Source organism: Heteronotia binoei, chromosome 1 (assembly GCF_032191835.1).
Source record: "Heteronotia binoei isolate CCM8104 ecotype False Entrance Well chromosome 1, APGP_CSIRO_Hbin_v1, whole genome shotgun sequence".
Classification (NCBI taxonomy): domain Eukaryota; kingdom Metazoa; phylum Chordata; class Lepidosauria; order Squamata; family Gekkonidae; genus Heteronotia; species Heteronotia binoei.
This window is the reverse complement of record NC_083223.1, coordinates 126,535,850-126,562,269: the sequence shown is the minus strand read 5'-3', so window position 1 is coordinate 126,562,269 and position 26,420 is coordinate 126,535,850. Positions and strand designations below refer to the sequence as shown.

Sequence of the window (26,420 nt, the reverse complement as noted above, 5' to 3'; positions counted from 1 at the left end):
ATGCAGCGTGCGTTGAGCAATGGAAGTCCCTACTGCGGAGACACCCGAGCTCTGGAACCTGCTGTGGAAGAGAGACGCCACCTCAGTTCCAGGGTAGCGAGCGTTGGCTTTGTGTAGATGCAAGTTCAGATCTGGCAATCTTAGTTAGGAACCGCCTCCTTCTCCCTTCCCCTCCAGCATTCCCCCCCCCCCGGGGTTTTGTGCAGAGGGGAAGGTCTTTGTTAGTGGCCTAGTGCTAGGGAATGTGGGGAATACCCAGCATGTAAGTGTATGCAGATTAGGAGCGGGCTGCCTTGCGTAATCTCCTCCTGTGGGGAAGAAGTATGTGCATGGTTACTAATAAGCAGATGAGGAGGCGGAGGAAGAGGAGAGAGCTCTGAGGAGGGGACGCGGCCGGGCTGCTGCTGCTCCTCGTCGGCTGAGCGCCTTCACTCTGCCCATTTCCAAGGTAGCTGGCGGGGAGGTGAAGGGGAGGACACGCACACACACACACACACGCTCCAGCCTCGGTGGAGGGGCTGCGTCGGAGGGCGGCGCGGGGGGTTGCTGTCGGAAGGAATTTCAGTCAGCGGCTCCAAGGGCTCGGGGGTGACTTGGCAGCCGCCGGAACTGGCTGCGCTCCTGCTTTGCGGCTGTGGGGCGGAGGTGGCATGTGGGAGCCCCTGGCGGGGGCTGGGGAGGAAGCTCGCGGTGGCGGCGGCGGCGGCAGCTGTGCGGCGCGGGGGAGGGGGCAGGAGGCCGGGCAGGCTCTGGAGAAGGAGATCTTGTGTGTTGCGCCTTTATGTCTGTTCCCTGAAGTGGGTGGAACGTTGGCCCGTTCCGGGAATGTTCCATGACGTGTAAAAGCCACAGGAAGGGGGTTAACAAGGGGCTCTGCCTGCTGCTGCCGCTGCGAAAGCAGATGTGCTCCTCTCTCTCTCCCTCTCCCCCCCCCCCTGCCCTTTTGCACATTTGTCGGATTGAGGACGAAGTCGCCTTTTCTCTTTTCCCCAGATGCCATTTCATTGCAGAGAAAAATATATTTCTTATATAATAGGTGTGCATATGGATGTTTGTATATGATTATGTAACGCGCACACATCCATGCTTGCTCGACATGGTATCCTGATTCTTCAGACATCTACGCTGAAGTGGAAAGTGGGGGCGGGGGGGGGAGAAGGGGCCGTAAAGTGTTGCCTGTCCTTTAGGGAACTGAAGGAGGAAGGAAGGCATACAGTCGGGTCTTGTCGTTTTCCTTTTGAATTTATTACCGATGGGAAATTAACATTGGAAAAGGAAATCCCTGGTTTAGTCTGGACCACAGTGCTCCACATTTATTCTTTTGAAGAACATTTATGCAATTTTCAGGCTTCTAAGGGGCTTCTGCACTTTTTAAAAATAACCTTTGTGCCATAATAAATATTATTGGGCTTTCCATGGAAAATAACTAATGTGAATTATACATAGTGCTGGGAAGGGACAGTACCTTCTGTTTACTGTAGTTCTTTAAGAAAGAAAATACAAAAAAAGTTTGATACAGATCTAACAGGCCTAGTTTAAGAACTGATAGTACATGGGGAAGACCCTGATCACTTATGCCACAGGAAGCTTCTTGTTTATCTCTTTTAAATTTGTGCTTGTTCTCTTGAATAAAAACACAAGACTTCTGTGTCATAATTATGTTTCTAAAAAAATTGAAAGCACAGTTTTTAGCATTTAAACAGTGTCTTTTAAAAAGTGTCATTGAATAAGGTGATTATTTCCCTCAGTATCTTTATTAGGCCTTTATTATCAGAGCCAGCATGGTGTAGTAGTTGAAGTGCTGGACTAGGATCTGGAAAACCCAGGTTCTGTTCCCCACTTATACCATGGAAGGTAGTTAGGTGACCTTGGGCCAGTTACACTCTCTCAAAGTAACCTGCCTCACAGTGTTCTGAGGATAAAAAGGAGAGGCGAATAATGCAAAATGCTTTGGTTCCCCCGCTGGGGAGAAAGGTGAGGTATTAATGAATTAAGTCGAATAAACATATAATTAAATTATAAACACTCTTATTTTGCTGTTAGAATTTCCAGTAGGTGTATGTGTGGCAGTCAACAGTATGTTCAGAGCAAGAGTGATGTTTACAAAATTCAATATGCCTGTGTTGTAGCTTACAATATTCAATTGGCTTCAGTGGAGTTAGGACTTCAGTATGCTGAACTATATGAATCAGCTTGCAAAGTAGGGGCGGGGGGAACACAGCTGAGAATGTTGGCAGTGTTTCTGTTTCAAGTTAAACAAATTAATGTCTATGCAAAGATTCACAAGATCTGATGCCTTTACCTGGAAATGTATTTGTCCAAAGATCACCTATTGGAGAAAAAAAGTTTGTACTCGTTAAAACTCATGGGAATTTTGTTATTGATGTTGCTAGAGTTTTCACCTTGTGTTTCAGGCTATAATTTCGAAAGTGGCAATTAAAATAAAATATCTTCCATAAGAACACTGAAGGCAAACTTGAAAAAAAAACTTTCAGAAGCATCTAGAAATTTGCTTAGGCTTCTGTATTTTATTTATTTATTTAATCATATATATATATATATATATATATATATATATATATATATATATATATATATATATATATATATATATATATATATATATATATCCCCTGCCCTCCCTTGGCGGCCTTAGAGCAGCTAACAACAAATTAAAAATGACATATCAAGTTACATAATTACATAATTTACAATCAGCAGAAGATCTCAGATGTATGTTGATGTTACTAATTATTTAGCGCTATGTCCATTGGTGTTTCTAGTTATTATTTAGCATTCTGACAATCCATATGCTGGTATTGGTTAGCCAGGGGTGTCAAACTCATTTGTTATGAGGGCCAGATCTAACATAAATGAGACCTTGTCAGGCTGGGCCACATCAAGCTGGGCCATGTGTGTTCCTGTTTAAGATTAGGTAGCAGAGATGGAAACTTTATATAAAACACAAACAAAGATTTTTTTAAAAAAACCTTTAAATAAAACATGCTTAAAACATTAGCACATGCTCGTCTTAAAAGTGCTTGTATTTCTCCCATGGGACCCAGGGAATTGGGCAAAGAAAGCTCTGGTTCTTTCCTTCCTTCCCCAAGGCTTGGCTCAGTAGCTCTGCTGTGCGATTGAGAGAGCCTGGTAAGACAAGCTCTGCCTCCCCACCCCCCGCCTTCATCTCCAAGGCAGGAGCCTCAACGAATGGAGAAAATAGACGTTTTGCTCTGTAACTCCTGTGCAATTGAGCAAGCCTGGCAAAGCAGGTCATAATGCAGAAGGAAATGTGTGTGAGAGAAGAAAGCAGATGACAACCAGTTGCTCGGGGACCTGATTCAGCCCCTGGGCTGCATGTTTGACACCCCTGGGTTAGGCTGTTGATGCTGCGAGATGGTAGGTGCCTTCCCTTAGTTGTTAAAAAAGCCTGAACAATTCAGACTTGCAGGCCCAAATACCCTATAGATGATCTTTATTACCTATAAGTGATCTTCTATAGATGATCTTTATCAGTTCTTCAGATCAATTAAAAAGTGTTCTTATGCAAATGAGGTTCTGTAATACTGCTTCTGATTATTTATGTCTTTGCTCCATTTATACCTTGCATTTCTCCCCAAGAGACAGCCCCAGTGGCTTATATAATTCTCCTTTATTTTATCTTCACAACAACCCTGCTAGGCAGGGCTGTAACAAGGTGGGGGGCTGCAGCGCCCCCTCCCAAATCTGCCAGACATACCTTCTCCTTGTTCCGTGACCCCCTCTCCTATTGCTTATGTTTTGCTAATTAGTTAATGTCCCCCAGTGCCCCCTCCAGAAAAAAATCCTAAATACGAGCCTGCCTAGGTTAGGCTCAGAATATGTGTCTGGCCCAAGGTTACCGAGTGTGGTTTCATGGCAGTGTGGGTATTTAAACCTGGGTTCCCCATCCACTACACCACATTGGTTCTCACACCTCTAATTCAGTTACAACCTCCAACTTGTATGCTTGTTTTTTAAAATGTGATGATGAACCTTTTTTTACAAGGGATATGTAGAAAAATGTATAGATATAGTGTGTATGAGGCAGGTATATATTAACAGTTAAGCTTCTGTGATGATACTTTGGCTGAAGTCTGAAATATGACACGATTATTAATATGTAGTATTTCTTATAAAGTGTTATCTATTTACTGACGTATTTTAAAGCTACAAAACAGAAGCTTGCTCTGTTTCATTTGTCTAAAAGCAATGTTGATACAACCCAAAACAAGATAACAATTGATCTTGACATAACTGATAACCTTCAAAAAATGATAGGGGAAGTTGCGAATCATATTCATAATTCAACAGAATGAGTGTGACATCCTAAGTTTACTCCTGCAAAATTAGTCTCAGTTCTTTTAGCCCTTGCATTAAAAAAGCAAGTATCTTCTGCTGCTCAAGATCTGTGAATACTTGAGCTTCTAAGGGTATGAAACGACAGAATGAGTGTGACAGATTTTGCTACTATAGAGGTTTTCATACTTTGCTATAATAACCATCCCTACATTGCATGGATGTGTTCAGGCATACATAATTATGGACAGGTTGTTTTTTTTTAAGTCTCCCTAGATCAAGCCCTTCCTAGTTTATCCTGTTCGTACCCTGAAGAGTCCAGTTCTGTGAGACTGTGAGACTGAGGCAGAATCTCAGTGGATCTGACATCTATCTTAGTGTTGACATGAGGCCTGATCCTGACCACTTTGCCTGTGGAAGCTGTTCTCTTTCTGTGTGCGGTTCTTTTAGGGCATCCTATAAGTCTCTGGGGAATATAGCAACTGTTTTGGCCAGCACAATTATGCACCAGCTATTACTTATTAGTGGGAGGGGTGTTTCTATAAAGGAGAAGCCAGTCATCTTATTTTACTTCTTAGAAAAGGAATAAAGTATTTTTCTTTTGTATCTGCATTACATCTCCTCTTTTCTGTAGTTCAGTATAGTATTTTAGCATTATGGGAGCTCTCAACTGAGACATATTGGCTTGCACAGGGATATTTTGTAGCTGAGTGGCAATTTAAATCAGGGATGTGTGTGTGTGTTGATGCATCCAACCCTCTAGCTGCATTGTGTTGACTGTCTCAGAGGCAGGATTAGGTTGAGATAACGCAACAGGCTGAGCTCATTCTTGAACATAGTCTAGGGGCACATGGGTTCACATCATGTTCTGAGGAAGCAAATAGCATGCAAAAACAAAGAGTTGCTTCCTTAACCCTTTCTCATGCAAAATAGTTGGTAAGCTGCTTGGCCTCCTGTACTGAAGTGACTGGGGAAGACTATGGTAGTATTTGGCCTTTCAGCTGAAATGATTGTTGTTCAGAGATACCTAGCTTTAAAAACTCCCTTGTCCTCATAACCTAATTCAGAGCTATAGCAATTTCACAGAGTGTTCACTAACATTCTAACTTCTGTAGAGGAAAGCTCAACTGTTGACTCTTACTAAACAGAGCAGCTTCAGTGAGGAAAACAAACAGCCAATTCAGTTAACAAAAACCGCACAATGGCCTTGGATCAGGAAGGGACTGGGTGTGCTGTTGATACAATATGGAAACTGGAGCTGTGTTATGGGCAGGCAGGCAGACTGAAAGTTGTGAAGTTGGAACGTGAATTGAAGGTGTGAAACTAAAGGACAGGAAGTGAGGGCGATGGCAGCAAGTTTTAAAGAAGGGAGGCAGACTTAAGAGTGGCCTAAGGAATTTGGGACCTGAGGATACAGAAAGTAAGGTTACTGGTTCAAATTGGATAAACCCCTGAAGACATTAAGATGCCCCATTCAATTATGGGACTTAAAAAAAATATAGCACTGATTAAGAAAAGTGCAGGTGGCAGGCATCTTAAAATTGGTTAAATTTAAATATCTAAGTTTAATTTCTTTATGTGGATGATTGTGCAAATTATGAACTCAGAGAGGCAAGGGGGACCTGTGAGAAAGGACTACTGGTGGACGAACCATGGAGTCTGTGGTGGGGGAGGATGTGTAGTGTTGGTGAGGAAGGGTGTGACATGGTTAGGGAAGTGCTTGGTCAGGGAGACTCAGGATTGGGTGAAAGGAGTATTGATTGACAGTCATTTGCTAAATAGTTAGCTCAGGGGTGTCAAACTCATTTGTTATGAGGGACGGATCTGACATAAATGAGACCTTGTCGGGCTGGGCCATATCAGACCGGGCCATGTGTGTATCTATTTAGAATTAGATAGCCGAGATATAAACTTTATAAAGGACATAGACAAACATAATTAATTTGGTTTTTTTTAAAAAAACACCTTAAAATAAAATATGTTTAAAACATTAGCACTTGTTGGTCTTAAAGGTGCTTTCTTTGTATTTCTCCCATGGGATCCAGGGAACTGAGCAAAGGAAACTCTAGTTCCTTCCTTCCCCATGGGACCAGGAGGGGGAGGAGCCTCAGCCAATAGAAAGAAGAGAGGCTTGTCTCAGTAGCTCTGCTGTGTGATTGAGGGAGCCTGGCAAAGTAAGCTCTGCCTCCCCCCTTCCTCCCCAAGGGAGGAGCCTCAGCCAATAGGGAAAATAGAGGTTTTGCTCTGTAGCTCCTGTGCAGTTGGGCAAGTCTGGCAAAGCAAGCTGTTATGCAGAAGAAGCAAGAGAGAGGAAGAAGGAAGCAGCTGACAGTCAGTTGCTTGGGGGCCTGATTTGGTCTCTTGGTCACATATCTGACACCCTTGAGTTAGCTACTGGTTTCACTTATGAAAGTGGCTAAAGTGCCACATGTATTCTTTTTTTCACTATTAGTACAAATAGCCAAATATTTTCATAATTAATTTATAGAACAATGCCAAAAAATGCCCTTAAAGAATTTTCAGATTGCTGTATTTTCTCATATGTGTGTGATCTGTTTACCACCTTTGTTGCTAGGAATACAAAACAGAAACATATGCATTCATTTTTGGCCTTGCTGAGTAATGAAGCATGTGTCTAAATGTTTGTCACTGGATCATTGCATAAATGATATGCTGGTATACTAACGAAGCCTTCTTTGTGGAGGAGGGGAGAAACGGTATTGTGATAGCTTTAAATCAATATTAAGGTTGTCCATATATCAGAATAAACTGTGGTCTTGGACCCTGAAGATAATCCTCTGTTATAATTGAAGAACTGCAACTGCTATGTGTAGGACCAGATGCATCTGTTTAATTTATAGTTAGCAAGAATGCAAATGGCATCTCTGCAAGGATCAATGGACCAGCATTTTGCTGCAGTTTTTCCAGAGTCATTGACAGCAGTTGTGGGGAAAATAAATTTATCATTGCAAATGAGGCTTTTTTTGTAGAAAAAGCCCAGCAGGAACTCATTTGCATATTAGGCTACCCTCTGCCACCAAGCCAGCTGGAGCTGTGTTCCTGTGCGTTCATGCTAAAAAAAAAAAAGCCCCGAATGCAAAGATGTAGAAAAAGTAATTAGGTATTACCTTCTCTGTGTTTTAGTAGACTTGTAGCACCATGCAGAAGTGATTCATTAAAGAATCCTGTTTCTTTAGAAAAGATAAAATAAACTTTAAAATGGATTTTAAAATCTTTTAATGTTTCTTTTAATCAATTATGTCTTCTACATTATAACTAGGTTTAGAATGCTAATAGTTAAGTGCTGCCAAGTTGCAACCAATTAAAGTGACCCCACATGCAATTTTCAAGACAAGAGCTGAGCAGGGGCGGTTTGCATTGCCTTCTTGTGCATAGCGGTTAGCAACAGTGCAATTAAAGGGGCACTGTGCTAAACATACAAGCCAAAAGCAAAACAACAAATATGACTGCAAAATCCCAAATATACAAAATAATGGTGTATTAATGAATTAATAGTAACAAAATGTATTCTCAAAATGTACAAATTTTCGGCAAAAAATAATAGTTGCAACATCTCTCTGTAAGTTTCTCTTAGTCTATAATGATACAAAAACTTCAGTGTAGCACTTCGGTCTGATGGTGGGCTAGTTCTCCAAGCAATTTCCTCCCCCCCACCCATCCCCCCAAACCATATGTTGCTACTTATTTAATCTCCTCTGGATTCATTGATATGCTACAATGACCACAAGATAGGCTGGCTCAACCATTCACACTTACATAGGATAACCTTGGCTAGAACAAATGCTTTTTAGTCCTACCCACTGTGCACAGCAGAGACTCTGGTCTTGCCCAGCCCCCTTGCAGTCACATTTGTGGCAGTGGCAGTGCTGGCTGTGCTGCTTTGCCCTCCTCATATAGCGGCTTTGTCAATGCTCTCTGACTTGTGGTTGGAGGAGGTGGGAGGGGGGGAAAACGCCATGCTTCCTCTTTTCTGCCTTCACTGCCATTTCCCCCCACTATTTTATTTCAGCCTCAAAGTTGTGCTTCCTAGCAATTTCCTTTCTATTTCTTGACAGCTGCAAGCATACATGACTCACCATGTTTGCATGCTTGCCCATGAACAGCCTCCCACCTTTCCCTTCTCACACTAGTTGCTTGTGGACCAGATAAGAGCTCTGGATGGGCTGCTTCCAGCCCCTGGGCTGTATGTTTGACACCCCTCCACTACACCTATCACCACCCTCAATGGCTGGCTAGTATACAATAAATGTACATTGACAAGTAGTCAACAAAGCTAAATGTCGATATTAAGAAGGCTGGATACTATGATGATGTTACTGCGCAAGTTTCAGGACTTCTCCCTCCCTTTTTTTTGGTCTCACTCAGACCCCTTACTTTAACAACACAGCAATAAGTTATTGTCTCTTCTGTAGAAGGGTTAAGCAGCTTATTTTTGTTGACCGTTAAAACATTATAAAAGAGAATCGTTACAATGTTACACCCACACCCAGTGTTATAGAACTAACAGACTGTTCTCCCGGAGAGAGAGATGGAGTGATTTTTATCTGGAAAATGTGCATGAAACACTGGGATCTCTGAACCTTTCAGTACTGCCTTCACCATGCTGATAAGGATACAGGAAGCATGGGCAGTTTCTATTTGTCTCTACATTTCTCCATTCTTCATTGCCCCAGCTCCTGAAGATAAGGTTAGTTGATGCCTCAGGATTTCCCTTCATCCTCTCACTCATCCCTAACCTACTACATACCTAAGACAGACTAACAGGATACCTAGTATTTTCTTTTCCTCATTTTATAATCCTCCTGTCACAACCTCCCTCCCCCCTCCGCTAGAGGATCTGTGGCTTCACATTAGTTGGAAACTCTAGGAATTTACATACACTCCAAGGGATCCAAGATTGGCTGGGAAATTTGGAAGGTGGAACTGTGTTCAGTGGTGCAATCCTAAACAGAGTTACACCATTCTAAGTACATTGAAGTCAATGGACTTTAGAAGGTATGGTGATGCTTAGGAATGCCTTGTAGCTTGCCTGGCAGTGAGCTGCTGCAGATGAACAAGATGGCAGCTACTACATGAAATCATTTAAAGTAGCTTCCCTGTGCTAATTCTCGGGCTCAAGGGAGCTGCTCCTTTACTTGGAATGTGTGCAGTATGTTACACTTGTGCCAGTGAATCTTTTGGAACCCATTGGTAGAGCTAGTGCAGTTGTCTGGAATTTTTAGTTTCTTGGGGGGAAAAACTGTTTGCAGTCGAGTTTCAGTGAAAGAGAGAATTCTGCCAGTTTGAATGGATTTAAATCCTCATATAGGTGCAGGGTGAAGACTGGGAAGAGTGCACGGGGACATGAAGCTAAGGAACAGAGAGCTAGAGGAAAGGAGACTAAAGGAAGGGTACAGAGTAGGAATGGGGAACAGAAGTCTGAACGCAGCTGGAGTGTGGATCTTGAAGAAGGGCAGAGGAGATATGGAAATGATATTTATTTATTTTATCAAATTTATATCCCGCCCTCCTCTAATGGGTTCAGGGTGGCTAACAACAGTTAAAACCACATAGAATATTAAAAACAATATACAATAATATCAGTCCACACATTTTAACCATAAAATTCAAGATGCACCTCGATGTTTCTGAATATTTATATGATACAAGAAGAGGCTAAGATTTTGAAGATACCTTTTGACATTTAGGAGAAGAGGAGGGCTGTGTGCTGTAGAGGAAGGTCAGGGATCTTGAGATGCCAGTCAACAGAGAGGTGAGTAAAGTATTTAGGAGAGTGGTTAAAAAGCAAGAGCTCAGGCAGTGGTTGGTGAAGACAGAAATGAAGAGCAAAGGAGCCAATGAGAAAGCTGGACTGTGACCAGACTACATGAAGAAACCAGAGTTGGGAAGAGATGTGGTCAGGAGGAAAATAGGTAGGCAAGGATGACTTATAGGTCTGGGACTGTAGGCTGCGGGGGGGGGGGTGGGCAGGGTAGGAAGAGCATAAAGTAATAAACATAAGGTCTGGAGGCTAGAACTTAACAGGAATGTGTTCTTTAAAAACTATTGTATCTGGAGGCTTCTTTATTATGCTTGGCAGACACAAGTCCTTTGGGTTATGCTCTACCAATGGTGATGTGTGTGAAATGATGCTCATGCACATAAGAACATAAGAGAAGCCATGTTGGATCAGGCCAATGGCCCATCCAGTCCAACACTGTCACACAGTGGCCAAAAAACCCAGGTGCCATCAGGAGGTCCATCAGTGGTGCCAGGACACTAGAAGCCCTCACATTGTTGCCCCTCTCAAGCACCAAGAATACAGAGCATCACTTGCACCTTCTGGTCTAGAAGGCTGCTGATGCAGAAGTTGCTTGAATATATGAAGTGAATCATGTGATGGCTAAGAAGACTGGCTGTGGAGCAGGAAATGCCTGGTTCAAGTTGAGCCTCTGCCAAAAATGCGATATAGAGGACATTAGGAAAACTGCTTTTCTTGCAGACCTTTCCTTCTACACTATGGAGATTTTTAAAAGTAATGTTGAATATTGTAAGGATTGTCAAAATAAAGCATGATAAGTCTTTTAACCAATTTGAAAGTATTGCATGAAAGCTCAGTTCAACTTGAGTAAGTTGTGCTTAGTTGTCTGGGGTTGGCGGGCAAGAACATCTTACACTTAGGTTGAAATGGTTGCCAGTTTGTTTCTGAGCTCAAAATAAGGTTCTTGCCTTTAATATCTTCATGTCTTGAGACTATTATTTGAGGAAATGCCTCTTCTGGTCTGTTCCTCTGAGCAGTTGTAGATTATATCGTTCCCACCTTTCCTGCCTTCTGTGTTCCCAGCTCCATTGATGTAGAATGGATCTGTTGGAAGAAGTAAGTCTCGTTTCCATTATTACTGGCTTCTCAAAATGTATGGTTTGGTAGGGCTTTTCAGTGAAGGCTTGGAGTAGGTGGCAAGTGTGTAGTATAGGGAGGGATCTTTTAGTTTTTATGATGGACTGAGTAGTATATACAATGCTGTTGGATTTTTTTACATTTGTGTGTTCTTGTTGATGCTTGTTATTGTGTATTCTTTTGTGAACTGCCTTAGAGAGAAAGATGAGCTATGTATATTTTAAAAAAGCTTGCTTTGGCAAAACAGAGATTTCTTATTGTCAAGGAATTAGCCCTTTGAATATGGGCTACTCCCATTAATATTTTAAGAAGCAGTTCCTGGTTGCATATGTGTTGCATTGCCAGACATGTATACTCAAAATCTTAAATCACGAAATCTGTATATGTTACATATTTTCTTATTTAGCTTCTAATAGCTAGAAATCATTCTGTTTAGTGGCATTTGAAATAATTTAGATACAGCAAGGAGTGCCACATTCATCTGTGTAACGCAGTTTCTTTAAAACACGAGAATATCTATACAGTGCTTTAAAATGGTTTATTGAAGGACAGTGACAGGATTGTGCATACATAGATTACAGTTGTGCTCATGTAATAGCATTTACCCCTGTGTCTAACAAAAATGGGAACTATGTTTTGGATTTTGAGTTTTCTAGAGTACAGTAGCCCCCCCACCAGATTTTTTAAAATTAGGATATGTTCCATTATCCTGCCTTGTACATAAGAGTATGCAGAGAAGTAATCATTTCAAACAAGTATAATAACTTGCTATTGGCAAAGGTAAAAAGTATGGGTGGGATTAGGATGAAACACCTATTTGGCTTTGAACTGATTGTACAAATGGAAAAAAAGGGGGAGCCAGATGGAAGCAACTAAGACAGCAGGAACGTTCAAGTTCCCAGGGGTGTGGGGGTGGGTTGGGTGGAAGTGTTTGGTCATCTGCAGCCAATCAGTCTAACCAGACGCCGCAGTAGGATTAAGTAGATGTGCTGTCTTTGCAGACGCTCAGCTGGAGAGCTGTGCAACAGCCGCATTCTTGTTTTTCATCATTTATACAGTTTTGCAGCACAGTGAGAGAGGTGCTTCCCTGAATCCTGAAACTTGCAGTGCCAACAGCAAAACAGGGAGATCTTTTTCCTATTGATATAGATGTTACTGGGAGACTTACTTATACATCTTTATGGCGGCGGCTCAATCCTAAAGTGTGGGTGTTGCACAGCATTGCATGTTTGACTTCCATGACTGCTTGTAGATTCTAGGCCAGCATAGGTAAGTCACCAATGGTAATGAAGGCCATTGGTGTAGAGCAGGGGTGGCCAAACTTGCTTAATGTAAGAACCGCATAGAATAAACATTAGATATTTGAGAGCTGCAAGACATGAACGTCAGATGTTTGAAGGAAGGAAGATAGTTGGAGGGTGGGAGGAGGGAGGGAGAGGTAGAAAGCAAGCAAGCAACTTTAACCTTAAATGAATTCTTGACTTGGAGATGTGATTTAAAGAGAGAAATGCCATCCTCAAGCCAGCTGACAGGATGATTGGGACTTCAAAAGCCACACATTATGTGTGAAACAGCCACATGTAGCTCCTGAGCTGCAGTTTCTCCACCCCTGGTGTAGAGACTTGCCACACAACTGAACCCTTCCACTCAGTGAGTCAATCTCGCGTATTATGATCCCCTGTGAAACATTTGCCATACTGAAGAGCTACCAGAGGCTTCTGCATGGGACCATAACATGAACTGGACTCTAAGTCTTAAGAGTTTTGTCTTCACCACTGTGAACATTTAGAGGTTGATGAACAGCATGGACCCCAGGCACCTTTGGAGGGAACAAGGACAATGTTTATTAGGAACTGGAATGTAAAGCAGATAATACTTTGGAGATAAATAGAAGCTGTTAACTGTTTGGATTGAATTTTCTGATTCTTTCTTTTCTTACTCTGATTTTTAAAGGTAGTTTTAAAATCATTTTTTTACTTGTATAGACAGTTCTGTTTAGAAACTTAGAATCTTTATTGAAGAACGCTGTGCCATAGCTCATACTGTTTTGAAGCAGATTTTCTGTTTACATTTGTTTCAGCACTGTTTTGCTTTAATGCATCTGTAGTGTGTCACTTGATACTGGTCAACAGTTCAGGTCTGTAAGATGGGCTATAATAGTGGAGGACAATTTGGATCACGTGACATTCTGTCAACTGAGCAGATTGTGGTTGGCAATCCAAAGGAGCAATAAATAGACACTGTGATTATTTACGGGCATGTAAGCTGAAGCACAGAAGCTCTCCATATATTTCAGGTTGCTGATATGGAAAAGCCATTTAGTGTAGTGGTCTGGGAGGATAGATTGTAAATAGTTGTCTCCCTCCTGTGAGAATGTGCTTTACAGGTTTAAATGTTGTCCACTACTAAATCTGATGAGTTTGAAAATATTGTATTGTCATACCACTTTTTCTGGACTTCTTACATGTTCCTGCTTTCTATACCCATATCCACTGCCCACTATGTACTTCATAAAATGTTACAATCTGTTCTAGTCAGATACATTTGTTGGCAAGCAAATTATATTTTGCCCATTCTTCCAGGTTTTTGGACATGGATGATAAGTGTGAGACACCTTGCTGAGGACTATTTCCCATGCATATAATAAAGTTTTGCAGGGGTTTTTTTTGTAGAAAAAGCCCAGCAGGAACTCATTTGCATAGTAGGCCGCACCCCCTGATACCAAGCCAGCTGGAACTGCGTTCCTGTGCATTCCTGCTCAAAAAAAGCCCCGATAAATCATTTCAGGTATCTTTTTGACTATCTTGTAGGAGAAAGTCCTGTTTATAGCCCTAGTTTAAGTGAGTGGTGGGGACTGAGAGTACAATGTGCCTAAGATTATATACCTGGTCTTGAACTGAGGATTCTAACTAGGGCTGTTGGAATCCCACTGCTCTGTTTGTATACTGTGAAGACTTGGGGAAAGGAGATTGTGACTCATGTGCATCATCTAAAAATTTTTTTAAAGCTTTTTTCTTCAGAGTGACAGTTTTATTCATATGCATGTTTATGCTGATTCAAATAAATGAAAACTCATTTGATCAATTAAAATTTCTTTAATTAATTCAAATTGATATATGTGTCTGAATGGTCTCAGTTCAGCACTGTGGTTTCTTTTTTTTGGGGGGGGGTAACTGAAAACAAAGTTTGTATCCTTGATTATGGGATTGTCTGCTTGATTGGGGCCTCTTCAGCCTATGATATTTTTGTAACAAGCTTATCTGCACTGATGCATACAGTTGGAGGATGTTGGGGCAGAAGTTAGGCTTAGGATGGCAGCATTCATTGACTGGATGTCATATAAGCAACTGATGATGAAATAGTAAAAATTATTTTTTAAGAGGCCACTGTGCCAAGTTTCAGTCTTAGCTTTGGTGGTCTGCATGAAGAAATTTCCCAGAGAACAACAGAATGTTAAAAAAAATCTCTTTGAGTTAATTTTTAAAAACTTAACATTTATACACAGTATAAATGTTTTGCTTTTTTGCATGAGATGGCTGTGTGTACGTGCTTGTGAACATGCATGTGTTGTAGATGCTGCAGTTCACACTTTGGCAATATGGTGATAATTTTAACTACAGTTCTGCTACCTAGGCAGAATCATCTCAACAGACTTTAAAAGGTGCTAAATTATGCCTCTTTGGATGACAACGACGACATCTAATCTGGTTCCTCCACTGAAAAATAAAACAGGTTTTATCTGTGCAAATGACAAAGTAGGCACAAGAAGTTTTGCACGTAGATTATATAACAGCTTTTTATAATTTTTGTTCTTTTTTATGTGTCCTGTGTATTAACATAGGAAAAAGCCCTTTATTAGTATCTTCTTTTTGATATTCTGCTGTGTTTTAGTAGAGGAGCATCGACATCTTATTTCTGTTTCATTAGGACAAAGATTTAAATATACTGTCAACAAATGGTGTCTATTACAATTACTAGCTGTGCTGGCTATTTGTGTTATGTGTCAGGGTAGCCCTTTGGGTACCATTGAGAGAAATTTTTCTGTGTTAAGTGGTATGTAATAAATAGCACAAGTTAAAACAGCTGTGCTGTCCAGCAAAGTATAGGAGTCATTATGGAATAACGCCCATGACTGTAGTCTTTATGGTTTGATAAAGAGTTCTTTAAATTTATGATTATTGTAAGCACAGCACTTCTTAATATGGTATCACCCTCAGAATGTCAAAATACTTGCTAGAACCGGTTAAAAATACAAAAAAAATGGTGTAGTATAGTAGTTGAGAGTGATTTGTGAGATGGGAAGTCTTCAGTTATTTAAATTTTACTACAGCTGCAAACTCACTGGAAGGCCTGGGGTAAGCCAGTGTTCCCTCAGCTGTTTTATTTTTAACATGGAGATGGTGGTTATGCTGTCTCTCCAGAAACTGACCTAAGGTGGCTTTACAAAATAAAAATTAAAAAACCAAAACATTAAAATATATTAATTAAAATCCAGCATTTATAAAAGCTCCAGTCCAGCATTAAAACATACTTCATAAAAACACCTCTCTCTCTCTCTCGGCTTGACTTCGCGAACGAAGATTTAAGAAAGGTGCAGTAGTCCACGTCTGCTGCAGGCTCGCTGGTGGCTGACAAGACCAATGCGGGACAGGCAGGTCCGGCCACAGTGGCTGCAGGGAAAAGTCTGATTACTGTCTACTGTGTCAAGCATGGTTCTGATGTTCCAACATGCAAGCTTTAGTCTTTGCACACTTTGTGAGGCAGGTGCATGCCTTTTCTTTGTTGTTATTTTTCAACCGCAAGTAAGGATGCCCGTTGACCACGGCTAGCCAACTGGTGGGGGGAGGAAACGAGCTTTGTTTAGGCCACCTTTTCTAGGCCCCTCTCCATACGGAGCAAGCAGTGCTGTCCCTAAATAGGGCTGCTTGGTTGTTCAGGGTGCTGCCGAAAAATGCTTTCGTCTCCGGGTCAGCATCAGGCGACCAATACCCTGAACCGCCTACATGCAGGATCGGGACTGCGGCTTCCAGTGGCATCTCCCAGCTGCCGTTTCGCCCCTTGCCCATCGCTGCAGGACTTGGTATGTTGTGGGTTGTGGATGTGGATACCCTTTAGGCCTGCGCAGAGGAATTTTTAGGTGAAGCGCAGTGTGCGCAGTACTGGCTCCACCCTTTCACCATGGGGTCATCTGCCATGGCCCAGTAAGCCAGGACGCCGGCAGCGAGTCTTCCAGGTGGTAGATGTTACATTAACGAGCTCTGTCTGCCCGGGCTTGATGTTAGAGTTTTCCTTCTCTTGGCTGGTGAGGTTGGTGAGCCCAACCTGCCCATCCGGTTATACCGCCGGCATTCGGTCGCACCATGACGTTGCAAACTCTGTGAAAACGGGGGGGACCAGCAAGAAGGTGTTGCCACGGATGCAGTAATGTAGGAGAGGCCATTGCAGTGACCATCTGCCAGGCATAGCCAGACAGTGACCACGCAGCGTTCACTACACCGGGAAAGGAGAGGCGATGTATTGCGCATGCACTTTCCCTGGGGGGGCAGGATACCCAGAGGGAGCCCACCCCCCCCCCCCTAAAAACACCACAGACAGCTTAAAATAACCATTTCTGGACTAAAATAGTTTTAAAAACCAGCCCCTTAATTAAACATCTGGGTGAACAGAAACATTTTGGCCAGGTGATTTTCAAGGGGAGGATAATTTCACTGGTGAGGTTCACTACAGGGGGGGGGGTCATGTCTCTGGTTGCCTCTTGTGTTCTGTTGCAACTGTTTCTGAGGCAACTATGAAACTCTTTGTACATATGAAACGTGCCACAGTATTTAAATGTTCCTGAAGCAATAGTTCTTTACTTTCATTTGGATTGTTATCAAACAAAGACCAATGAAACATTGTGCTGTAGAAAACAGGGTGCTTTGGAGATTCAGGTGGCACTTTGCCTGCAGCTTTAAGTATGAGAGCGCATTAAGATGGTTTAATGAATAGATATGGAAGTTAAAGTTGCTTGGGGAAAGTGAACTTTCCTAACACATTGTGATTCTCCATATTTATGAAGATATATTCATTTCATACATAAAGTTTTATTTTGTGCATGCACAAGTATGTCTTTCTGTGTGTAATTTAATATATCTTGCTATCTTTCTGCCATCATGGAAATCAAGGTGGTGTGAATAGGATTCTTATTAGGTTTCCTGTTCATGCACTCACAAGACCCATCCCTGTTAGTTTCATCAGCGTAGCTGAATCAAATGCCTTCCAACCCATACCGTTGTACTCTTTGATAGATGACTATTAATTCATGTTTTCAAAAATAATTACTATTTGAAGTCTGCATTAGCTAAGTGATATACCAAAAAGCCATAATGCTGTTAATAGGCATTTATAAAAGAAAGTAATAACTATTGCAGAAACTGTATGATTCAGACTTAATATTGTATTGTATTAGATCCTTATGTACCCAATTAAACTTAATAAATAACCAATGCATAATGGAGGAAATGCACTAATAACTGGGCTTAAAAACTGGTCCATAGTTCCACATTTTTCAGTGCATGATTTGGATACTGTGGAAAGACTGGCAGGAAGATGAAATGGATTATATTTCTATTGTACCTGACCAATGGAAATAAATCCTGGAATAGAATATTATAACCTTAGGCAGAGGTTGGTTAATCTGATCAAGATTGCGGCCTGTAAAACTTGTTACTGGAATTTGGTTGTACTCTCTTTTAAATGTGTGCCTTGCTGTATATGAAGAAGAATGTGTACTACAGATTTGGAAACTACACTGTGGAGAAATCACCTCCACCCCTATATTGAACCCCAGTAGTTCAACTGTTGGGTCTGCACTCTGTTTATTCATAGCTGGCAAAAGTTGGGGGGGGGGGGGGGCGGATGCTTAGTTCTTTGATGGACATAGGAATCACCCATGTCAAGATACCTTCCCTTCCTCAGAGCAGAAAGAACCCATAAGTGTCAGTGTTTCATTTTCTTTTTAAACTACCTTATATTTTAAACACTCTAAACTTGACCTTTGTGAACAAAGCCATGCCTCTGTGGTCCTGTTACTTAAAGTTCAGGAAAACGGAGGGGCAGTGTGCATTTTCAACATCCCTTGGGCATGATAGCTCAAAATTGTGGTGCAACTGATTGCCCCCAAGCTAGCTTGTAGGAATGAAGTGGGAGATACAGCGGCTAGGCGGATTCCTCTGGAGAGCCAGTTTGGTGTAGTGGTTAAGTGTGTGGATTCTTATCTGGGAGAACCGGATTTGATTCCCCACTCCTCCACTTGCAACTGCTGGAATGGCCTTGGGTCAGCCATAGCTCTGGCAGAGGTTGTCCTTGAAAGGGCAGCTGCTGTGAGAGTCCTCTCAGCCCCACCCACCTCACAGGGTATCTGTTGTGGGGGAGGAAGGTAAAGGAGATTGTGAGCCGCTCTGAGACTCTTCGGAGTGGAGGGCGGGATATAAATCCAATATCTTCTAAATGGCAGCACAGGTACAGATGTGAATCTGTTCTGGATGTGAAAATCTGTCTACCAAGAAATATTCTCAGATAGACTGGTGGCAGTGGTTAATTCCTGGTTAGATTTTGATACCTTCTTGGGAGTAAGGGAAAGGGGCGTTATCATTGGGCAGAGGCCTGGAATGACTGTGGAGTTTTCAACCTCACAGGACCTGATTGATTGATTGTTTAGATTTTTATCCTGCCCTTCCCTACACACAGGGCTCAGGGCAACTCACAATGAATTTGAAACGCAATAGGATAAAACACAAAAACATTCTATAGTGCAATAATGAGGGAATGAGGCTTGCTAGGCCATCCCTTCATATACATATTGCACACTCTGAAGTTGGTAAGTTTGCTAGTGAATGAGTGTTATATAATGCAACAGTTTCACCTGGTCAAGAAAATGGACTTTTAATGCTTTCAAATGCTTTCAAAGCCTGTGTGTGGCTGCTGTAGCTATATGAGACACTAGTTTCAGAAACCCCAGTATTGTCTTGCTTGTGTAATGCAGTTAAGTATTTTATAGCTAAAGCTATATCTGATTAACAAAAATATGTAAATATCATCAGTGGAAAGGGTGTATGAGAAAGTGCAGACTTGCGTTCACTTTTGGTTTTTGATTTTTTGAAAAAACAGCCTTCCCACAACAAGAACACCAGGCTCTTTAAGTGAATTTTGTACAAATTCTAGAAGCAGAGTATAGCCGGCTATGAAAAAGTGATCACAAGATACTGAGCACCAGATAACAATACTGAGCACCATCAGTATACTGATGGCATGCATCAGTCAGTGATTCATTTCTAATGTGTCAAATCGGGAGGAAGGATATGCTTGCAATGAATTTGGACTGTGGATTTCATTTCATTGTATCAAGGAAGTTGTAAATCCTAAACACCACTTAACATTGACCTGGGTTTCTTGCTATAGTTGCACATATGTAATATGGCTAGCTTTCCTTGATTCTGTTTAGTTTAGTTTTGCAGTTATCTCTGGTTTGCCATAATGCATTTTTTCTTGGAACAAATTAATAAGCCTGCTTTTAGTGATTGTTGTTTTATTGCTTTGTTTATTTAAAAACCACTTTGGGCAAAAAGAGACAACATGGCATATGAATGTAAATAATTAAATAGTTTACTCAAGGGTTTGAACTTTTAGCTGCTGATTATCTCCATCCCACTGCCCCAAGATAAAGTAAATCAGATAGAATGGGACTCAGAAAAGATTTTGGGTAGTCATCCATACCAACAGAACAAGTATATCCATACTGGAAATCATATGAATACATAAAGCAGGGCCAACCCTGCAACTAATAATAATAATAATAATAATAATAATAATAATAATAAATTTTATTTATATCCCGCCCTCCCCGCCTAGGCAGGCTCAGGGCGGCTAACAACAGTTCAATAAAATTATACAATATAAGGTAAATTAAAACAACAATTAAATTATACAGTAGTTTAAAAACAACAATCTAAAACCAGTTCCAGTTGTCTGGGTCATTCCATAATTTAGACGGCAGTGATCTTCTTGATGTTATTCTGTATATTTATATTATGGCAGGGGTCACTAGATAAAATCGTTGGTGGATTAAACAGCCATCCTATCAATGGTCTACAAAGGCCTGCTTGAAAAGAGTGGTCTTACAGGCCCTGCGGAATTGGTCCAGATTCCGCAGGGCTCGTACCTCCTCCGGGAGTTGATTCCAAAGGCACGGGGCTATAACAGAGAAGGCCCGTGCCCGGGTACTCTGTAATTTTGCCTCCTTTGGCCCAGGGATAGTCAGCATGTTCTTCCCTGCTGACCTCAGTGCTCTCTGGGGCTCATAAGGGGAGAGACGGCCCCTCAGGTAGGCAGGTCCTCGGCCATATAGGGCTTTAAAGGTGATAACCAGCACTTTGTATCGGACCCGGTATGTAACTGGCAGCCCGGCTGTATATGCTCCCATTTCGGGAGTCCTAATAACAGCCTGGCCGCTGAGTTCTGCACTAGCTGCAGCTTCCGGGTTCGACACAAAGGCAGCCCCATGTAGAGGGCATTGCAGTAATCTAGTCTTGAGGTGACCGTCGCATGGATCACTGTTGCCAGGTCCCGGCGCTCCAGGAAAGGAGCCAACTGCCTTGCCCGCTTCAGGTGGAAAAATGCCGACTTGGCAGTGGCCGCTACCTGGGCCTCCATTGATAGTGAAGGCTCCAGTAGGACTCCCAGGCTCTTGACCCGGCCCGCCGCTTTCAGCGGCGCACCGTCAAAAACCGGGAGAGGTATTTCCCCTCCCAGAGCGCCGCGCCCCACGCAAAGGACCTCTGTCTTCGTCGGGTTCAGCTTCAACCCACTCAGCCTAAGCCAAGTTGCCACGGCCTGCAGTGCCCGGTCTAAGTTCACTGGGACGCAGTCAGGCCGGCCATCCATTAGCAGATAAAGCTGGGTGTCATCCGCATATTGATGACAACCCAGTCCAAAACTCCGGGCAATCTGGGCAAGGGGGCGCATGTAGATGTTAAATAACATCGGGGAGAGAACTGCTCCCTGAGGCACCCCACAATCTAGTGTGCGCCTCCGGGAAAGCTCACCCCCGATTGCCACCCTTTGTCCCCGACCTTTGAGGAAGGAGGAAAGCCATTGTAAGGCCAGTCCCCTGACCCCTATGTCGGCGAGGCGGCGGGTCAGTAGCTGATGGTCGACCGTGTCGAACGCTGCCGACAGGTCTAACAGCATCAGCACCGCCACGCCACCTCGATCCAGTTGCCGCTGGAGGTCATCCGCCAAGGCGACCAGCACTGTCTCCGTCCCGTGGCCCGGGCGAAAGCCGGACTGGCAAAGCCGGACTGGCGATTGCCTAGGGTGTTGGCCTGCTGGGGCACCAAGCTGGACCTCCCCATGTGACTCGGCAACGTTATCAGTGCAGAGGGGGGAGCACCAGAAGTTAACCTTGCCTAGGGTGCCAGATGGTTTAGGGCTGGCCCTGGCATAAAACTGCCTTATCCTGGATCAGACCAATGGTCTATCAAAATCATCATTGTTTACTCGGACTGGCAGCAGCTCTTCAGGGTTTTTATAAAGGTCTTTCACAAACGTATTACCTCATCCTTGTAGACTGAATCTGGGACTCTCTGCATGTCAAGGAAATGCTCTACTACTGAGCCATGGCCCCTCCCCCCAAATCAAGTCTTGTGGATTTACTATGACATTCTTAAAATAAATCTAGAAGGTTTTTTAATTAAAAAGTTTTGCAGACTTTCAACATTATATGCAGTAACAAAAAAAATCTGAATACAGCCAGTATGGTCAAATATCAAAGTCTTACTACTATGATCCTTTGTTATTCTTTTCCTCTAAATTTTAAGTGCAATAATCTAATTTAAAAAACCAACATGCACATTATAAGTCAGTAGCTGAGCCTCTTATAAGTGGTCCGTTACTTTTACTTGATATCATCTGGTTATTTTGAATGAAAAGCTTGCTTCCATGTGAAATGTTTTTATTGTAAATATTATTGTTGCCTAGGATATAGTTGGATTTATGAGACAACAGTTCTGAAACTAACTTTTTACTTAATTTTTCTATAGTGTTTTCTCATTGTTTCCATGAATGTAATGTTCAGTAAATATTGTAAGCTTGGAAGTAGGTTATTCTGGAAACCACTGGTACTAGCTATTACAGTGAAATCTGTGTTGGGGTACTTAAATATGTAATACTGATGTATTTTGCTTGGAAGATGGAGGGCTGGTAATGATGCTTTGCTTTTCCTTTTATCCCACTTTTTTTTTTGGCTTCTTGTTGCCTATATCCATGTGATTTCACATGAATCATTTTTTTCTTATAACTTTCTCTCTATATGTGCTGCCATCCTTGCTTTTGTGATAATCACTTCTTTTTAAAGCAAAACTTAGCCTTTGCTTATTTTCAAAGAGGCAGAGTCATGGGAGGAGCTGCCACAGCCTTCCTGCTGGCACAAGACAGCCTTGCTCAGGGCAGCTGGGTGTGGTGGGAGAAGGAGTTATGTGGTGAACCACAGTTTGCTGTTCCCTTAAGGCTCCATAGAAAAGCTATTGAAGTTTACAGAAAGGCTTGCCTTATCTCCTGTAGGAGTTTGATTATATCTTCTAAAAGCAATGGTATGTGCACTCTTCACCTGAAGCAGTTTGATAACTAATGCAGATTTTAAGCTAGTGCAAGTGAACTGTGTTCTAGTGCAAGTACAGTGTTCTAAGCTAGTGCAAGTGAACTGCATCTCCTTGAAATTCAGTACAAGCTGTTTAGGCCAGTTTTCACTTCCTTTCTCTTATATGATAAATTGAACCATTGGGTGGTATACATTTGTGATTAAACTACTTCCCAAATTGAGTGTTATTGCTGCTGCTATCTTGCATATTCTTTTCACATCCTGCCTCCTGTATTGCAACCAATCTCTTTCTCTAGTAGGGTTGCCAGCTCTGGATTGTGAAATTCCTGGAGATTTTAAGGGCAGAGCCTGGAGTGGGTAGGGTTTGACGAAGGAAGAGACCTCAGTGAGATATAATGCCATAGAGTCCACTCTGCAAAGCAGCCAAGCCATTTTCTCTAGGGAACTGATTTCTTTTACCTGTTGTAATTCCAGGAGATTTTATAAGAACATAAGAGAAGCCATGTTGGATCCAGCCAGTGGCCAATCTAGTCCAACACTCTGTGTCACACAGTGGCCAAAAAACCCCAAGTGCCATCAAGAAGTCCATCAGTGGGGCCAGGACACTAGAAGCCCTCCCACTGCCCCCTCCCCCCCGACAAGCACCAAGAATAAGAGCATCACTTGCCCCAGACAGAGAGTTCCAACAATATGCTGTGGCTAATAGCCACTGATGGACCTCTGCTCCATATGTTTATCCAATCCCCTCTTGAAGCTGCCACCACCTGGAAACTCAAACAAATAACTGTGAAAAATAACAAAAATTATTTCAAACAAACTCTATTCAATAAACAAGTTACAACACTATAATATTACTATATCAACCACTAAATACTGCAAAAATTCTATAATTACAATCCTAAAATAGAATACAAAAAATAACAGTCCGAAGTTGATTAATTCATTCCGGTTTAACGCTGACATCTGCTTCCGACTTTTAAAACTTGCAAAGATTCACCCACTCCATTGGGTTAGAGTGGGACATGCCTCTCTGAAGAAGGGTTTTCCTGGAAATAGAAGCAAATGTGCATTACTGTTGGAGGCTTATGCTATACCCACCTTACCTTATGAATGTTTTTGCTGCTATAACTCGAAGCCTTAAATGTGGGTGTTTAAGAAGATTCTGGAAGTCATAAAGATCTTTTGCAACATAATTTTTGGAGCACCAGCACTTTAACCATACCCGATGGAGTGGGTGAATCTCTGCAAGTTTTAAAAGTCGGAAGCAGACGTCTGCATTAAACTGGAATGAATTCATCAACTTCGGACTGTTATTTTTTTGTATTCTATTTTAGGATTGTAATTATAGAATTTTTGCAATGTTTAGTGGTTGATGTAGTAATATTACAGTGTTGTAAGTTGTTTATTGAATAGATTTTGTTTGAAATAATTTTCGTTATTTTTCAGTTATTGGTTTGTTTTTGCCTTTCACTTGAGATACTCTAGGGTTGTTCAGTCTTACCACCTGGAGACTGGCAACCCTACACTCAGTCTATAGTTTCTGTATGTATTGATTATAAGAAAGTTTGATTATAAGAAAGCAGGCAAAGCCTGTGGTCATAATCTTTAATGATAAGTATGTGTCTTGTAGACGTCTTGTTCTGTCTGTCAGCCTTTTGTTCCAAGCTCAGAACAACCAACTTGAGAAAAATGAACCCAGTGCTGTAATGTGCTGTTGCTGTTTAGGAAACAAACTAGTCACTGGGCTCTTGTGTATAATTTTCGATTAAGTGAGTGTGTTTAGTGTGCACATGAACGCACATAAACACTGCAGGACATAGTAAGATCATTAAATGGATGTCAGGCAACAATGGTTAATCTTTTTGTGATGTGGTGGCTTACAATTAATTGGCCTACAACTAAATATTAGGAATGTATTCCTGACTTTTAAGATCAACTGTGCAGTGAGGAATGAAAGTTTGTGGCATTTCCTCCCAGCTGTAAAAGGGAAAGGCAAAAGAGAGCTCATAAGAGAGTTGACAGAACAGAGTCTGTCTCTTCAGGCAAGTAGGTTAGATTAAATGAGGATGTGGAAGAAGAAGGAGACTGCAGGTTTATAACCTGCCCTTCTCTCTGAATCAGTCTCAGAGCGGCTTACAATGTAGGGTTGCCAAGTCCAATTCAAGAAATATCTGGAGACTTTGGCAGTGGAGCCAGGAGACTTTGGGATGGAGCCGGGAGCAAGGTTGTGACAAGTATAATTGAACTCCAATGGGAGTTTGGGCCATTACATTTAAAGGGACTGCACATCTTTTAAATGCCTTGCCTCCATTGGAGATAATAAAGGATAGGGGCACCGTCTTTGGGGGCTTTTGAAACTTGGGGGGTATTTTGGGGAGAGGGACTGGATGCTATGATGCAAATTTGGTGCCTCTACCTCAAAAAGCAGCTCCCCCAGAGCCCCAGGTACCCACGGATCAATTCTCCATTATACCCTATCTCCGTCCCCTCACCCCTGCTTTCTTGCTAAACCAATTTTATTGGTAACATATGGTAATCTATTTCTTACATCTTTAATAACTTCTTTTATCTACCCCATATATTACCTTCTACCCACCCCTTCCCCCGTTACTTGACCCCTGCCGGTGTTATTTACTTAACATGCAAATATTTAAAGGTACCCTTAACTATTAAAACAAAAAATTATATTCTTTTTAAAACTTAATCATTATCAAAAATCGTCCAATGTCCTTTTATTTTCCACTCTTCTTCTACATATCTTCTAAACTTTTTCCACTTCATCTTAAGAACTTCTAAATCGTAGTCTCTTAATATTCTTGTTAATTTGTCTATTTCACTCCATGTCATAACTTTTATAATCCAATCCCATTTCTCTGGTGTTTTTTCTTGCTTCCACAACTGCACATATCGGCGGCATTCGATACGGTCGACCATCGGTTGCTGACTTGCCGCCTTGCCGACGCGGGGATTCAGGGGCTGGCCTTGCAGTGGCTTTCCTCTTTCCTTGAAGGTCGGGGACAAAGGGTCACGATTGGGGGGGAACTATCCCAGAGGTGTTCACTTAACTGTGGGTTGCCCCAGGGAGCGGTTCTCTCCCCGATGTTATTTAACATCTATATGCGACCTCTTGCCTAGATTGCCCGAAGGTATGGGCTGGGGTGTCACCAGTATGCTGATGACACCCAGCTCTATCTACTTATGGACGGCCGACCGGTTTGCGCCCCAGAAAACCTGGATCAGGCATTACAGGCCGTGGCTGAGTGGCTCAGACTGAGTGGACTGAGACTGAATCCTGCGAATACAGAGGTCCTTTGTCTGGGCCGTCGGGGGCCGGGAGGGGGGAAATCCCCCTGCCAGCTTTTGGCGGTATACCGCTGAGGCCAGCGGACAGGGTCAAGAGCCTGGGGGTGCTATTGGAGCCGTCCCTAAAGATGGAGGCTCAGATAGCGGCCACTGCCAAGTCCGCGTTTTTTCATCTTAGACGGGCAAGGCAGTTGGCCCCCTTCCTGGACCCCGACGACCTAGCAACAGTGATCCATGCTACGGTCACCTCGAGGTTGGATTATTGCA

The 26,420-nt window shown here is 42.3% G+C and overlaps 1 protein-coding gene across 1 annotated transcript in view; it reads left to right on the top strand.

The window, feature by feature from the left end:
• Positions 1 to 241: 241 nt before the first annotated feature.
• Positions 242 to 26,420, top strand: part of HIVEP2 (HIVEP zinc finger 2) — a 249,602-nt gene continuing 223,423 nt past the window's right edge. Inside the window, exon 1 of the mRNA XM_060240370.1 lies at positions 242 to 448. The gene's annotated coding sequence lies outside the window, so the exon portion shown is untranslated. The remainder of the gene's footprint in view (positions 449 to 26,420) is intronic.